This window comes from Cryptomeria japonica, chromosome 8, assembly GCF_030272615.1.
Source record: "Cryptomeria japonica chromosome 8, Sugi_1.0, whole genome shotgun sequence".
Classification (NCBI taxonomy): Eukaryota; Viridiplantae; Streptophyta; class Pinopsida; order Cupressales; family Cupressaceae; genus Cryptomeria; species Cryptomeria japonica.
This window is the reverse complement of record NC_081412.1, coordinates 700,632,357-700,650,248: the sequence shown is the minus strand read 5'-3', so window position 1 is coordinate 700,650,248 and position 17,892 is coordinate 700,632,357.

The window sequence follows — 17,892 nt, the reverse complement described above, 5'->3', positions numbered from 1 at the left end:
TACAAAAAGACATTAGAGAAAAACTCCTATTTTCTGAGTTTACTTCTTTCCAACAGTTGTGCGCAACTCTTCACAATTATCAACTGACTGTGAGTCAAATGGAACAATCACATCCTATGGCTCCGAGTGATAAGGGTGATAGTAGTCAACAACCATTTGGGAAGTTTAAACCGAATAGAGAGTCCATTAAATTCAATGAAAACATCATCAACAACAATGTGAATGCAGCATCAGGTGTGTCTCCTATTTCTAAGTTTTTCAAGAAAGAAAGAAAGTATACTCCTTTGAATGAATCATTGCATAGTATTATGAATAAGTTATTGGAACAAAATGTGCTTACTCTTCCTCCTATAAGGCAAATTGATCCTGCAAAGATTACTTCACCCTATTTTGATAACAAATCTTTTTGTCAATTTCATCGTCAACCTAGGCATGACACTAAAAAATGTTTTGCTTTAAAGGGGAAAATTCAAGATTTGATTGATAATAATACTATCTCTGTTTCTGGTGTGAATGATAAAGGCAACACATCTGTAGCTCCTCCTAACCAAAATCTTCAGATTTTTACTGATCCATTGCCTTCTCATACCTCTAATGCGATTGATACTACTGATTCCTCTGTCTCACCTGATGATCTCGTGTCTATGACTCCGAATGTGATTAACTTTGTGGAGCAGCAGAAAATCCCTAAAGAACCTTCCATCACCTTTGATTCTAGTGAAACTATTAGGGCACCTGATGGTCCTTTATATATAGTTGCAAAAGTCAAGAATACACCTTGTTGTGGAGTGCTTATTGATCCTTCTTGTATGGTTAATATCATTACTGAAGAATTTCTTTTTACTTTGCAATTGAATCAAGTGATCTATGACAAAACAGATGTGATTGTGAAATTATTTGATGCATTTTCTTCTCCTGCAATTGGTTCTATTACATTACCTATTGAGGTCCATAACAAACCCCTTGATGTGGACTTTTCTATTATTCCATCATCTAAACAATTTCGTGTGAAGCTTGGCTATCCTTGGCTATCTTCCATGAAAGCTATTGCTTCTCCTATTCATAAGTGTTTGAAATTTCCCCATAACGGTGAAGTTGTTACTGTCAATCATAGTCTCTTTAAACTAGCTAAAAGAACTTCTAGCATTCCTATTGATTATTTTTGGCCTAAACAATTCCAATCTCATCCTCCGCGAAGTGATCATCTTTTCAAATCTTATCAAAAGTGGAAAAAAGACATGATCCTATCTCTAAGTGAACCTAGAACACCCAAACTTGATATTCCTATCATTCTTGAGAAGGAGGTTCTTCCTTTGAAAGATAAAACTAATGACTTTCCTCAAGACGATTCCCAACCCATCCCTATGGATGTGACTATGCCTATGATTAATAAACTTCCTAAAAGTAGACCTATACCTCCTCGTCATGATGGGCTTGGTCTCCTTCCTAAACCAAATATTCCTCCTTTGTATGGAGCAATTCCTCCTCCTTCCTCTTATGGAGAGAAGAGACCTTCCTCTTCTCCTATTGTTCAACCTAAGAGACCACAACCTAAACACCCAAGTGATAAGGATGAGAACATTCCTCCTCCTCAATCTTCCCAACTTCCTACTAAGACTAGACGAAATCGTTCTGCATGTGAACGCCGACGAAGGCGTCGTCTTAGAGCTCAAGCAGCTGCTTCTCAAACTTGGCAATCCCCAAAAACACCTTCAACAAGCATTATTCCATTTTCTCCTCAGCCAACGATTGAGCCGAAATCTCCTAAACATAAGATGCATGATGGTCTTGATCCTATGCGAGTTAAAGATCCTATTTTTATAAATCTTGATGATGATATAGATGAAAATGTTATTCATGATGAAAATATTACTCCTGTTCATTCTGATAGTGAATATGAACTTGTTGATATTGATAACCATTTATCTAATGAATTTTCTAAAGCACTTATCCTAGCTCCTAGACAAGAACACCGTGGCTTGGGATATGAACATAGCCCTTGTTTGGATCTTGTGATAGCTCCATCTGCTGTGTTGGATGTTCCTCCTCTAGCGTGTTCCCTACCTTCCCGAAACATTGATCAGCAAGATCGGGGGGTAGATGACGTGCTAGCCTAGTTTCATTAGCATAGCAGATTCTCTCCCCCTCTCTTTTGTTACTTCCTCTATGTGTTATTCTCATTCTTCTATTTGTTGTCCTTAGTGTTGTCTACTTGAGGACGATGCAAAGCATTGAGAACTCTCGATCTCTCTCATGTTGACTCAAAAGACACATGTGTTCCCTTCTTCTAGGTGACCTTCCTTGATTGGGGAATGAAGAACAATTATGCATACATACATATGATATACATGAATTATCATACAGCATACTGACCCCGAGGAAAGCGAAGTCACCTTGTGCTTTGTGTTTTGTGTCTATTATCCTTGGGCTTATCTCACACTTGGGGGCTAAATCCTTGTGATAACATGCTCCTTTCTCATTTCTTATATGTATCACTACCTTAAAGCAATCACCCCCGGTGAGGCATGTGCGATCGCTTTAACGTAGGGGGGCATACATCCCGTTCATATCTTTTCAAGATACTTGAAAATTTCTTGACAAATTTAGCTTTGCCTTGAAAATTTTTGATATCTTTCTTGCATGACTCATAGTGAGGGAACCTTACTACTGACAGTCATGGTTCTCCCTCGTGATCTTCCCTTTTACTTTGTCAATCGAAGTCGTAAGATCCTTAGTCCACTGGGGGCTTGGTGTATCTTGCCTCCTTGACGTGGTGAAAGTTTTTTAATGTTGTTTCCTTGTACTTTACCGGAAGTATGAGCGTACGCTTATACTCCCGCTAAAGTGGAGGCTAAATGTAGCGTCCTAAAATTGCGACACTTGCAATTTCGACTGCATTTCGGTCTTCACGATGGTGACGCAACACGCAACCTGAATGGAGACCCCGAAACCTAATTATGACACTGAAAACTGCATTTTCTTGCACCTTGGCCTGGACCTCCTTTGCACCCTGCTATCCCGGGAGGTGGGATGAGAGCGCTCAGCGCCCTGGTCCCTGGCCCTATTTTGGGCCCGGTTTCCTATGGGGCTTCGGGTCCTTTTGTTTGCAATTTGGAAAATAAACTTTCCTGGTTGGCCTAAGGTCGGGAAAATCAGTCTATTAACCCTGATTGGCAAGTATATAAACTACATTTTCCTATCCCATTTGGGTAAGAAGGACATATGTGTACAAGCATGGAAACTATACTCAAGCATTCCTTCAAGTAATTGATCATTTCAAGTCTCCATTCAAGGCTAAGTGTTGCATTCAAGACAAGGATTCAACCATTGAGGAGGAGATCACTTACAACACATTACATGCTACAACATACAACATACAACAAACAACAACATCTATACCTTCGCATATAAGGATACAAACATCCTTACAACAAGGTATTAGTACTTGTTTTACATTACATTTACAGCAATTTCTCATTTCTTGGTTAATTCCAAAACCGGGGTTTGACCTAAAGGCAAACCCCTAATCCCTAACCCCCCAATCATCTTCACTTTTCTATGTGTAGGTTGCAGGTACGCGGCTGAAATTGAAGATCTGGAATCCTTGTGCAGAGACGAACAGAGCCCCCTTCGTTTCGCGGATTTTTCGAAGGACCGTGGCGCCGGGCGCCATCGTCCTGACAACTTTTGTTCAAATTTGTAGGACAGTGCCGTATCGACATTTTACTACTAATTCCAGGTCCGCAGCTTCATCCTATATCCCTATCTCAGTTTATAAGTGAATCTTTGTCACTTTCTATGCATTCCTAGCTTAATTCTTCTATCAACATTCTTTACAAAAGAGGTTAGCCTTGCTTTCTTAACCCTTGAAACACATTTAGCATCCAATCTTGCATTGTGTGGGATTGGATCTTGTGGGTTTCAACCCCTCTTTTGGATGTAAAGTCTCTCCCCTAAGTGAAAACCATCAACCCTAGTAACCTCCCTTCTCTCTCCTTGGAGTTGGAAGAGGGGAGAGCAACTAGGGTTCGATCGCGATTTTTCGCTTTACAACATGTTACCGAGGTTGAATCTGATGTTTTTAGGGATGATTAAGTTTGTATGATTCACCCCCCCCCCCTCTCATCTTGTTGGCTATTGGATTTGTACTTATATAAAGTATCAGAACTATCATTAACAAGCTGGGGAAAACCTCTCACAATACTTAATTTACTAACCTTTATCAAATTGTTAAAATTCACATGACAAAACATCTTGTGCCATAACCAACTGTCTTCAATATTTTCCACCAAACAACTATTCACATTAGTATTTAGATTAAAAAGATTACCTCTTGTCTGCTTTCCAGTAGCAATCAATTCTCCATTACCTCCAAGAATCCTGCACACTCCACTTTTAAATTCTAGAAGATATCCCTTATCATTTAATTTACCAACACTCAAAAGGCTATGTTTTAATCCATCAACCCAAAAGGCATCACCTGGATTACTTTTTCCTTTCAATGAAATAGCTCCTTTACCTTTAACCATGCAAGGTGATTTGTTACCAAACCTTACTACACCACGTGTTGGTATTTTGGATATGTTGATATTGTTTTGTCATTGATGTCAAGACCATTGACACTTATCAACTCTGGCACTTTGGAGAATTGGCAATGATCACCGGCAAGCAAGTGACTTTATGCATAGTCACCGGTATCTGGTTCACCGGTAGGATATATTGTTCACCGGCACTTGGAATGACATGGAAAATTCTTGGTTATGTTGAAGACATCATTTGGACACTTTGTCTTGGAGATTTGTTCATTGGTATATTTATGTTTGCATACTTGTTGTTACCAGCAAATAGGTCCAGAATAAGCACCGATAGGCTTATCTATTCCAAATCAACACGACACGCTTTGAAGATGATTTATCAATGTTGTAAATGCATTAAGCTGACATGTTGAATCAGATATTGCATCGGTTATTGATTTACTTGTAAATTGTTTTATTGTAATATATTTTAGAGCCGACCTACTAAAATTGGTCATAAGTTATGGTATATATGTAAGATCTTATTTGTAAGATCGATATGCGATTGGGAAAAAGGATTTGTAAGAAGGTATATGCAAGAATAAGCAGAGCTATACACACATACATTATTTGAAGGTTAAAGAAGGTTTTTGTGAAGGCGTATCAGAACTACACCGGTACTGAATCCAACATATGAAGATGCTATTTTGAGCAGTACATCATTATTGGATTTAGCCATCCAATTGTAGTCAGTGTGACTCCTATTTGTGTTTGAGCAGTGAGCTCTAGGCACTTGGCCTTTCTGCATGTGCAGACCCCATTTGAATACACATACTATTCAAGGTGATGGTAGAAAATGAAACCAGCAAGAAAATCAAATGTCTAAGACCAAATCAAGGAGGTGAATTTACATCTAAGGAATTTAATACATTCTGTGAAGTGAATGGAATCAAAAGACAGTTATCAACACCTCGGACACCACAACAGAATGGAGTTGTAGAAAGGAAAAATAGAACTATCTTGGATACAGCTAGAAGTATGTTATCTGAAGCAAATCTACCACATGTATATTGGAGAGAGGCAGTAAGCACATCAGTCTATACATTCAACAGAGTTCACATCAAAGGAGAAATTGGTAAGACCCCTCAAGAACTATGGTTTGGCATTATTCCTACTCTTAAATATTTCAGAATATTTGGAAGTAAATGCTATATTAGGAGAGATGAGTATATTGGCAAATTTGATCCTAGAAGTGATGAAGGAATATTTCTTGGTTATTCCTCTAAGAGAAAACCATATAGATGTTTTAACAAGAGATTGCAGAAAATTGTTGAGAGTACAAATGTGAAAATTGATGAACAATTAGAGGAACTTCAAGGTATATAGACTCTGAACTGGCAATAGAGATACTGACAAATGAACCTACATTGAACCCACCGATATAGAATGAAGATCCAGTCACATCGGTATCATCTGAAAATTCCACTCTAACTAAAGAACAACAGTAAACGAAGACACCCCAGCATGTAAGGTTGAACCATTCTGAAAATCAGATAATTGGGAACAAATATCAAGGAGTTATGACAAGAGGAATACTGGAAAATGAAGAGGTATGTCTTATTTCTCAAATTGAACCAACATCAATAAATGAAGCATGTGAAGATAAACACTGGATTAAAGCTATGGAAGAAGAATTAGAACAAATTGAAAAGAATAACACATGGACATTAGTTCCCCGACCTAAAGACAAAAATATAATTGGAACAAAATGGGTATTCAGAAACAAACTTAATAAAGATGGTAAGGTAATCAGAAATAAAGCAAGACTAGTGTGTAAGGGATATTCACAGAAAGAAGGAATTGATTACAATGAAACCTTTGCACCGGTAGCTAGAATTGAGGTAGTCATATTATTCTTGGCTTTTGTAGCACACAAGAACTACAAAGTATATCAAATGGATATTAAATGTGCATTTCTGAATGGAGATCTTGAAGAAGAAGTTTACATTGAGCAACCTGATGGATTTTCTTTGACAGATAATAAAGATATGGTTTGCAGGTTAAGGAAAGCTTTGTATGGATTGAAACAAGCCTCAAGAGCTTGGTATGCTAAATTGGATAAATATCTTTTGAAGATTGGTTTTTCTAAAGGTAATGCTGACAATAATTTATACTATAAAGTGACTAATGATGACATCTTGGTTATAGAAGTTTTTTTTGATGGTATAATCTTTGGAGGAGAAGATGGATTATGTAAAGACTTTTCTATTGAAATGCAGCAAAAATTTGAAATGTCTATGATTGGAGAGATAAAATTCTTTTTAGGATTGCAGATTTCACAGAATGATAAAGGTATATTCTTGAGTCAATCCAAATACTTAAAGGAGTTACAAAAGAAATTTGGGATGGAAAACTTAAACCGATAAGCACACCTATGACTACAAATGACAAATTATCACTAAGGGATGAATCTACACCTGTTAATCTGACTAGGTACAAATCTATGATAGGAGGCCTACTGTATGTGACACAAACAAGACCTGATATTATGAATGCAGTATGTATTGTTTCAGTATTTCAGAGTAATCCTAAAGAAAATCATGAATCAGTAGTAAAAAGGATTTTTCGGTACTTACAAGACACTACAAATCTTGGTTTATGGTATCCTAGAGATGAAAACTTTGAATTGTGTACATACACAGACGCAAATTGGGTAGGAGATGTGGATGACAGAAAAAGCACCACCGGCGGAGCATTTTTTCTTGGAAGAAGATTAATTTCTTCGTTGAGTAAGAAATAAAGTTGCACATCTTTATCAACAGCTGAATCAGAATATGTTGCAGCGACAACTAACTGTACACAGGTATTATGGCTTAAAAAAATGTCGGAGGACATAAAGATAAAATGAAAGGAACCTATAACTATCTATTGTGATAACACAACAATAATTGACATATCTAAGAATCTGGTACTACATTCCAAAACCAAACATGTCTCTATCAAATTGAATTTTAAGAAAGAGAATGTTGAAGCAAAAGAAGTAAAACTAGTTTATGTGAATACTAAAGAGAAGATTGCAGATATTTTCACTAAGCCTTTGCCTAAAGAGACTTTTGAGTATCTCAGAGATCAGCTTGGGGTCATAACCCCATCGGTAGAGACTTAGACAGTTGATGTTTGTCATCAATCGACAGAATTAATAGAGAAATCTTTTACTCCGTCTTTGATGAAGTGAGCTACTTCTCAGGGGGAGAAGTTGGTATACTGAATTGGTTGGTATTTTGTATTTGAACTTGGTTTTGTATTGGCTTTGGCATTTGATGTCAAAGAGGGAGAGATTGATATGGAAAACACAAGGAAAACACATGTTACTCCTAGGGGGGTGATTGTTACTTTGGGAGAGATTGATTACTCTCTGTATCTGAGTTTTGATTTCTGGTTATGATCTCTTTTGGGAGATTGTTGGTTTTTGGTAATTGGCATTTCTTTTTGGCACTTTGATGGTTTTTCCATCTTGTGTTGCCATCAATGCCAAAGGGGGAGATTGTTGGTATTTTGGATATGTTGATATGGTTTTCTCATTGATGTCAACACCTATTAACACTTATCAACTCTGGCACTTTGGAGAATTGACAATAATCATCGGCAAGCAAGTGACTTTATGCACAGTCACCGGTATCTAGTTTGCCAGTAGGGTATATTGTTCACCGACACTTGTAATGTCATGGAAAACACTTGGTTATGTTGAAGACATTGTTTGGACACTCTGTCTTGGAGATTTGTTCATTGGTATATTCATGTTTGCATATTTTCCATTACCGGCAAATAGGTCCAGAATAAGCACTAACAGGCTTATCTATTCCAGATCAGCACGACACACTTTGGAGATGATTTATCAATGTTGTAAATGCATTAAGCTGACATGTTGAATCGGATATTGCATCAGTTATTGATTTACTTGTAAATTATTTTATTGTAATATCTTATAGAGCCGACCTACTAAAATTGGTCTTAGGTTATGGTATACATGTAAGATCTTATTTGTAAGATCGATATGCAATTGGTAAAAGGATTTGTAAGAAGGTATATGCAAGAACAAGAAGAGCTATACATGCAAACATCATTTGAAGGTGAAGGAAGGTTTTTGTGAAGGCATATCAAAACTACACCGGTACTGAATCCAGCATATGGAGATGCTATTTTGAGCAGTACATCATTATTTGATTTAACCATCCAATTGTAGTCAGTGTGACTCCTATTTGTGTTTAAGAAGTGAGCTATAGGCGCTTGGCCTTTATGCATGTGCAGACCCCATTTGTATACACATACTATCTACAGTAGTATCATCTTATTGTGGGTAAGGTTTCCCACCATGGTTTTTCCCCTTACAGGGTTTCCACATACAAATATTGGTGTTATGTGTTGTGGATGTTATTGTCTTTCTGTTTCATGCATTAATCTTTACCAGTACTGCAGTTATCTGATAAACTATCTACCGGCATAAAGTTTGGTTTACTGGTATTAAGAATTAAGTTTGGATAAGTTGTTTTTGGTTTGAATTTATTAGACAACTAATTCATCCCCCCCTCTCAATTGTCTCTGGGGCCTAACACCACCATCAAATTCTTCAAGAGATAAGAACTTGTTTCTATCACCGGTCATGTGGTGTGAACAACCACTATCTATTATCCATTCATCGTTGCTATCCATGTGAGACACCAATGCATTTTCATTAGTCAGATCTTCCTTCACAACAACAAACACTATCTCCTCATTGTCATCTTCTTTTGATTCTTCATCTATCACACCTTTATCCATTGCAACATACCAATGTTTCTGTCCCTTTCCTTTAAATTTCATGAACTTTTCCTTTCTATCACTATTAGGACAATTTGCAGCAATGTGTCCAATCTTATTGCAGGAAAAAGACTTCAAGGGTAATTTACCTTTATACTTACCAGTGCCTCTCGAAAATATTTTAGCCAATAGTTCCTCAAGTTCCATTAGATGATCTTCATTATCATCCTCAGTTCTGCTACCACCATGAATAGACCTACAATCATGATTATGACAAATATTCTTTCCTTTCTTCACAGATGTACTGGTTATAGAAGCTTTAAAAGAAGATTCAGACGATTTTGAAACACTATTATCAAAGTTGTTTAACTCAAATGTTGTCAACTTTACAATAAGAGAATCAACAGTGACTTTATTTTTAGAAATAGATCTCAGTTCTTGAATTGCAAAAACTCTAATAGCATATTGTGGTAGGAGACTTCTAAGCATTTTACTAACAACAACATCATCATCAATCTATCCGCCAGCACTCTTAATACCACCTACAACTTCTTTAATCCTTTGACTATATTGTGCAATGTTCTCACCATCAACCATTTTCATGTCATCGAATTTGCCTCTTAAACTTTCTTCTTTTTCTCTTTGTACATGTTCATCTCCTCCATAAATCAATTCTAATTTCTCCCATACCTCAAATGCAGTTTCTAATCCATGAACATCTATATACTCAATATCAAATAAAGTACTTACAATTTCTTCCAAGGCTTGAATGTTTTCTTGTTGTTCTTTAAGCTCATCCAGTTTCAAGGGGATGGTAGTAGGAGAAACATACTTATTTACTGCATGATTCCAATACTAAGCACCCAATCCTTTAATGTATATCTTCATCCAGTCTTTCCATATCCGGTAGTTATCCTTGGTAAACATGGGACCCTCCATCTTCATCATATTTCTTCAGGATCTTTCCCTCAAGCTGTTAAGCTTTCTGCACATAGAGGGCCAATGCTCTAATACCAATTGTTAATCTTAGAGGATCTGGTTAATACTGAGAGGGGGGTGAATCAGTATTAACAACAATTTCAAACTAAAAACTTGAACTTATAAAAATTCACCAAATCAATCATAAGCCAATAATAAACTCTTTATCATTACCGATCACTGATAACCAACTGTTAAATTGATTTAACAAAAAAGCTCATTAAGTGTTCATCAACATACATAAACTAAAATTAAATCAAGTCAACACATCAGAAACATTCACCACATGAGCACCATGTTTTTCACGTGGAAACCCAAATAGGGAAAAACCATGGTGGGAATTGGTACCCACAAAAATTGTGTACTCTTTCTGAATGCACCATGTTAGGAGCCTAGCCCGGTTAGGAGCTTACAAAGATGTCCTGTTAGGAGTCACTTGGTTAAGGGATTTAGATGATTATCCCTGTTAGGAGCTTTGACCTATTAGGATCAACCTCGCAAGAGGATTTAACACTCAGATGTTGAACTACCCGGTTAATGGATTTACAATGTAAGGCATGTTAGGACCTACCCAGTTAAGGGATTTTGACTGTTGCAACTGTTAGGGAACAAAAATGATTGATCTGGGTATAGCACTTAACCGCTTGCTTGATTAGATCCAATTCTTCTCCAAATCTGCAATACTCTGGAAGATCTCTCACACTCTGGTTCGACTTCACACTCTTCCCAAAACCACTAACACAATAAACATCAACTAAAACAACATAAATACCTTTACAACTAGGTTGGTTACTAAACCTTAGATACATCAAGAATTTACAATACAGATCATCTTAGATCATATCAGATCATTACAACATTTTTCAAGACAATATCAACCGTTGAGTGATCGTAACTCATCACAGTAACTCGATCTGATACAAAGTCAAACCCTTAGAACACTCTTCTAAGCGCTTCGTTGTTTCCCAAGAAATTCCATCTTCAAATGCACCAAAACAATAATTCATCCATCTACGTGGGTTGTGCCACATCACCTCCAACATTTGAACTTGATTTAGATCACCGCCAAACCAAAAATCATTACCGGTTAAGAGAATTCTTTACCGATCCTTAAACCCTTCTTAAACCCTAGCAAAAATACAACAGAAATAATAAACATGACTTCTAGTAACCAAAATATGATGCGGTTCTAGTCAGATACATATTACAATGATACAAACTCACATTCCAAACTGCAACACTTCAATAATCACCAATCACCAAATTTAATCAAAAGATTTCCTCGTTTACCTGTTAAGCTCCTAATTCCCAGTTTCCTGTTTCTTTACCAGTAAGCTCTTTCCAGTAGACCAAAAAGACTGAGATGACAAAATATAACATAGTAAACATCAGTTGCCATCAATGAGAACACAAATAACTGATCAAAGTCATCCAATAATGCAATCTCAATCTCTTCATCACAACGTCATCACAAACAATCCTTTACCAATTTGGTCATCATTCTTCATTTGCATCAATTATGCCAATCATGCCAACATATATATATATATATATATATATATTGATGCTCTGCAAAAAGGATTAGAAAATTTGTTTGATGGCAACACACACAAGAGCACAAGAAACAAACGTTAGTGTTAGCAACAAAAGATTATCCTAAACAGGCATATCAAGAGAGATATTAAGCATGAAATAGAAAGCATATAAACATAAAATGAAATAGCTAATCAAGATGCTCATAGTTGCTCCTCCCTTGTTCCTCTCCTCTCCAAGTCCCAAATGAGTGTAGCTCTCAGCTTTTAGCACTAGCCATGGATGCCATATGGAGATTCAAGATGGTTGAATACGATAAGCAAATACTATGCAAGAGTAGATAGTGATGCTATGAAAAAGCTCTATGCTAATGCCAGTATAACAACAATACTCTAAATGCTTCTCCTTTTGCTTGAGGAGAAGGGTTCTATTTATAGAAGAAATAGGGAAATGAAGGGTTAAGATTGAGCAATCTTAACAAGGGTTAGGATTGAAAGTTGGGGATCCATGTGCACAATTGGCACCAATAAAATGGTGACAAGTTTCAACATAGGATTGGGTTGAGAGAAGAGGTTGGAGGCATTAAAGGCCTGAGAAGACCTCATGGTTATCTAGAAGGTAAGGGTCAAGTCTAAATTAAGATTACCCACTGGATTAAGAGTTAATCCAAGGATAAACCTTTGTGCAAATGTTTAAGAGATAATCATGGTCAAAGTATTAAAGGCTTGATGAGACCTTTGGGTTGGGTAGAGGTTGAGTCAAAACAAATGTTTTAACCATGTGGGAGGGTTTGAGGTAACCATTAATGGTTATTGGAGACTTTGGGGATTAAGTGGTTGAAGGTTGAAAGCCTTCAATGGTTATCAAAGACTTTGAGCCATTTAGTGGTTGAAGGTTGGAAGCTTTCAAAGGTTATCCAAGACTTTGAGGGTTAATTTGTTGAACACACAAAGCATTAATTGCTTTTCAAAGACTTTGGAGTCTTTGAGAAGTGACTCCAATTTGCTTAGGAATGTGACAATATTTAAGGGATGGATTAGGCTAATTAGAAAGGGGTTAGAAGAATCTAGAAGGGGATTAGATTTTGCAAGTGGATTTGGTGGGTGAGGGAAAATAGGATTTTATTTAAAATAAAAATTCATTTATTTCAATAAATGTGTGCAAGTTGTATTTGGATAAATATTCAAATAAATATTAATTTATTTAAATGAGAAAAATGAAGATAAAGCATTTAAAATGCTTGAAGACTTTGAGGGAAACCATTAAAGGCTTGAAGACTTTAAGGAAAACCATTAAAGTCTTAAGAAGACTATAGAAGGAAGCCATCAAGTTTGAAGACTTTAAAGCCATCAAGTTTGACTACTTTAAGGGAAACCATTAAAGGTTTCAAGTGGGTGAGGATAAATAGGATTTTAAATAAATAATTTATTTAAAATAGTTGTGCAACTTGCTTTTGTAGGAAAATACAAGTGGGTAGAGGATAAAGGTGATTTAAATAAATTATTTATTTAAAATAATTGTGCAACTTGCATTTGTAGGAAAATGCAAGTGGGTGGAGGATAAAGGTGATTTAAATAAATGATTTATTTATTTAAATGTGAGAGGTGGGATTTTGGGGGTTTTAAATAAATATTAATTTATTTAAATGTGAGAGAAGATTTAATTAAATAAATATGATTTATTTATTTAATTAATGGTCTGAATTTGGTTAAGTGAATTAAATCAAATAAATTGAATAATTTATTTAATTAATAGGAGAAGAGGGTTAAGATGAATTAATTAAATATATTAATTTAATTAATTATTAATTGATGGTTAAATAATCAAATAAATACTAAGTATTCATTTAATTAAGTGGACAGATTTATGTGACTACATTTGCCCCTCTTTGAGACGGTGCGGTTTATCGCGTCGTTTCAAAGAAAGAAAAATAGGTGTGAAGAAATGCCCCATAAAATGTAAATTTAATGGGTGGTATGCCCCCTCGAGAGATGGGTCGAATTTTTTTGAAAAATCGGGCGATCTCTCGAAAAAGAATGAAAAGTGGAGGGGAGGTAGAATAGAAGAAATTAGAACTAATGATGAAAGAATGGGAGAAAATGGAGTGAATATGAAGAAACAACAAGCCAGCGAGTACCCTGAGGTCATGCAAGAGATACATAGCAGATGTAGTGTGGGGTTTTGATTGATGCTATACAATTGATCAAAATTGTTTGGACAATCTGGTGCAATCGGTTTAATTGCCCCGGTCAAGTCAAAGCGTGACAGTTGATGTCAGTTGGTCGCTTGGACATGATAAAGTCTGAGTAAGTGAATCAAAGTGACCTGATGTGACTTAGACAATTGATGTAATTGCCCGATGAAGTCAAGGTATATGAAGCAAAATACTCGTTGAGACGTAGACAATTGATGTAATTGTCTGTTGGATTGTGTTTGATTGGTTGATCAATTGATAGTGCGTGCGTGTGATGGATGGTTGTGGGGAATCATGGCAGCCCCGTTGAGACTAGGTCATTATGATAAATGCCTGATGTAGTCTAGGATTACAATAATCGATTACCTGTTGAGACCCGAAGATACTTGATCAGAGTATCTGTTGATAGTCTAGGTGTGTGGGAGTCGATGTATCTGTGTAGACAGAGTAACTTGCTTGATTGTGTGGATGAATGAGGATGGGAAACACAATCCCTCCTATTAGAGATGGATGGTGATGAACATGGCTTGATTGGGTTGATGGGAAACGATGAAGGATATGTGATGTTGATTATTGAGATGGGGAGGGTTGGGGGGGTTCGATGTTAGAAGAAATGGAGGACCTATGACTCATTCCTATGGAAGAAGAGGAAAATAGAGTATGCATTATTATGACTATGTATGCATGATATGCAGCTATTATGAATGTATGGATGGTTGGAATGCAACGGAATGCAGTATATACAGATGAGATGGAATGACGATCCATAGTGCTCTATTTTCATCATTGAGCTTTAAAATGTTGGAAGAGAATACAAGCATCTTGACATAATGATTCAAGATGACTAGAGTATTTCTTACATGGATTTGATATAGCAAGTTAATACAAGCAACTTGATATAATGGATCAAGTTGACCAGAGTATTGCTTGCGGAACAGACAAGGATTATCTCTGTTCATGCATGACTTGGATCGTCCTCCTTGATCTTAGGCTGATCATATCCCGAGACAAGTGCATACCGTACTAAGAAATAAAAACCTTTATCCAAATTGGATGAGGAGGAACCAAAGAATGAGCAGTGTACCTGTAAACAAACAATATATACATAAAGAATAAAGAATATGGATCCTTGGTAATGGTTCATGCTCATATGGTCGAGATATACGCTGTAGTCAGCAAGCCGTAGTGATCTATGACTGCATTTGGCATAAGATCACGTAGCTTGGTGAACTTCCCATGTAGACACCATTAGTACATGCCCCAGAACTTCATCGGAAATAATGCGCAAACGATACAAAACAATGCTGAAAGATCCCGATACAGATAAACAAATGAATTACTCACGAATCAACCAAGCATTTGATAGCCTAACAGAATTTTCTTGTCAAAGAAAACATCATCTTGTCTTTGTTTTGGTAAGGAAGGATGCATCCTTGTTTTTAAAGACAGTTTCTGATTTGTTGGATGTGGATTGTGTGGTCGATTGATAAATGGTCATTGTGTGAGTACTGTGTTAATGTTGGTTTTGCATCTGCTTGAATGAATATGTACAAGGTGTTGCCATGTTTTGGTGTGATTTTCGATGGGTTTTTCAATGTTTTTGGATTTTGTGTAATAGTTTTTGAATGTTTTTGGATTTTGTGAGTCATTTTTGAATGTTTTTGGATTTTGCGAGACATTTTTGAATGTTTTTGTATTTTGCGAGACATTTTTGAATGTTTTTGTATTTTGCGAGACATTTTTGAATGTTTTTGCCAATGAATCACCAGTAATGTAGAATCCACTTCCATCATCTAGATTGTAAGGGCATTGCCCCCAAGTTGGACATGATTTATGAAAAAGCGGGATGCTAGACGCATGAAGTACTTTCTTGGATTACAGATAAAATAACAAGCCATGGTTAGATGGATGGATGTGTGTATGTATGAATGTGATCGCAACAAGCCTGAAAGACAATGGAGCCATAGCCTTTACGAGTGGCGCCTGTTTGCCAGGTTTTCGCCATCGTACTTACCCAAGGTGCCACTGGAGTGGTTGTTCACCGTTTGGATGCATGATTTTTCTTTACTTTTTTGAATGTTTTTGTATTTTCTTCAGGACATTTTCTGAATGTTTTTGGTATTTTTCTGATATGTAGGGGAGCCTGATGCTCTGTACACCTTAGGTATAAAATCTTTTGAGGTGCATGCTATTGATTGGATCTGCAAGCGGTTCTCCTTCTGAAGTAGCCAACTGATATGCCCCGGACCCGAATACAGCAGTGACAACATATGGGCCCAGCCAGTTTGATTCAAACTTGCCTTGATGTTCTCTATTTGGTTGGTTGCGAGGATTTTCTCGAAGAACAAGATCACCTACCTCAAATGTACGAGATCTAACTCGGTGATTGTAACTTCTACTCATGCGCTGCTGATAGGCTTTGAGGTGATTGTATGCAGCTTGTCGCTTCTCATCAAGTAACTCTAAGTCCTGAAGGCGTGAGACTCTGTATGCTTCATCATCAATGAGATTATGCAAGGAAACTCGTAATGATGGTATCTCAACCTCAATAGGTAAGATAGCTTCGGCACCATAGACCAATGAATAAGGAGTTGCACCTGTAGGGGTCCGAATGCTAGTTCGATATGCCCATAGCGCTGGATTCAATTGAACATGCCAATCACGGCCAGCATCATTGACTGTCTTCTTTAGGATCCTCAATATGTTTTTATTGGATGCTTCGGCCTGACCATTGCCTTGTGGGTAATAGGGAGTGGAAAAGCGGTGTTGGATATGAAATTTATCACAAAGCTCACGGACATCCTGATTTTTGAAAGGAAGACCATTATCTGTGACAATGGACATGGGCACACCATACCGGCAGATGATGTAATTGAGGATGAATGAGGCGATCTGCTTGCCGGTGACTTGGGTAAGTGGAACAGCTTCGATCCACTTGGTGAAATATTCGGTGGCGGTAATAATGAATTTATGGCCATTGGATGAAGATGGATGGATTTTACCCACAAAATCAAGACCCCATTGACAAAAAGGCCATGGTGTTGTGATTGGTTGCAATTCCTGGGCCGGTGCATGTATCAGGTCGCCATGAACTTGACATTTCTTGCATTTTTTGACAAAGTAGTAGGAATCCTTTTCCATAGATGGCCAATAATATCCAGCTCGCAAGAGTTTCTTGGCGAGTGATGGACCACTTGAATGAGTCCCACAAATTCCTTCATGTACCTCTTCCAAAGCCTTTGTTATCTCACCTTGTTCCAGACATCGAAGGAGAGTACCATCAAGACCGCGTCGGTATAGGGTTTCGGCAATAATGGTATATCGAGCAGTTTGGCGAATGAAGGTTTTACGTTGGTTATTTGATTGGTTGGGAGGAAGGGTGTGATCGCGGAGATAGGTGTAGAACTCACCGTACCATGGGGATTCAGAACCAACAAGGCAACATATCATTTCAGATTCGGGGATATCATAAGCCGGGATCCAAAGTTGTTCTACCAAGAACTCGTAGCTTGTTGAATTCTGTGGAAGATCTAGTAGAGATGCGATGGTAGCCATAGCGTCAGCAGCTCGATTCTGATCTCTTGGTATCTGCTCAAAAGTGATAGTAGTAAATGATGTCTTTAGAGTGTCCACCATTTGCTTATATGGCATGAGTTTATCATCCTTGGTCTGATATTCATCTGTTGCTTGTCGAATGACTAGTTGGGAATCGCCATATACTTGCAATTCTTTTAATTTCCATTGTATGGCTAATCTGAGTCCTATGATCAAGGCCTCATACTCTGCTATGTTGTTTGTGCATGGAAATGTGAGCCTGTAAGACTTCGGGATGCTATCACCTTGAGGTGTGATAAACAGAATGCCTGCCCCCGAGCC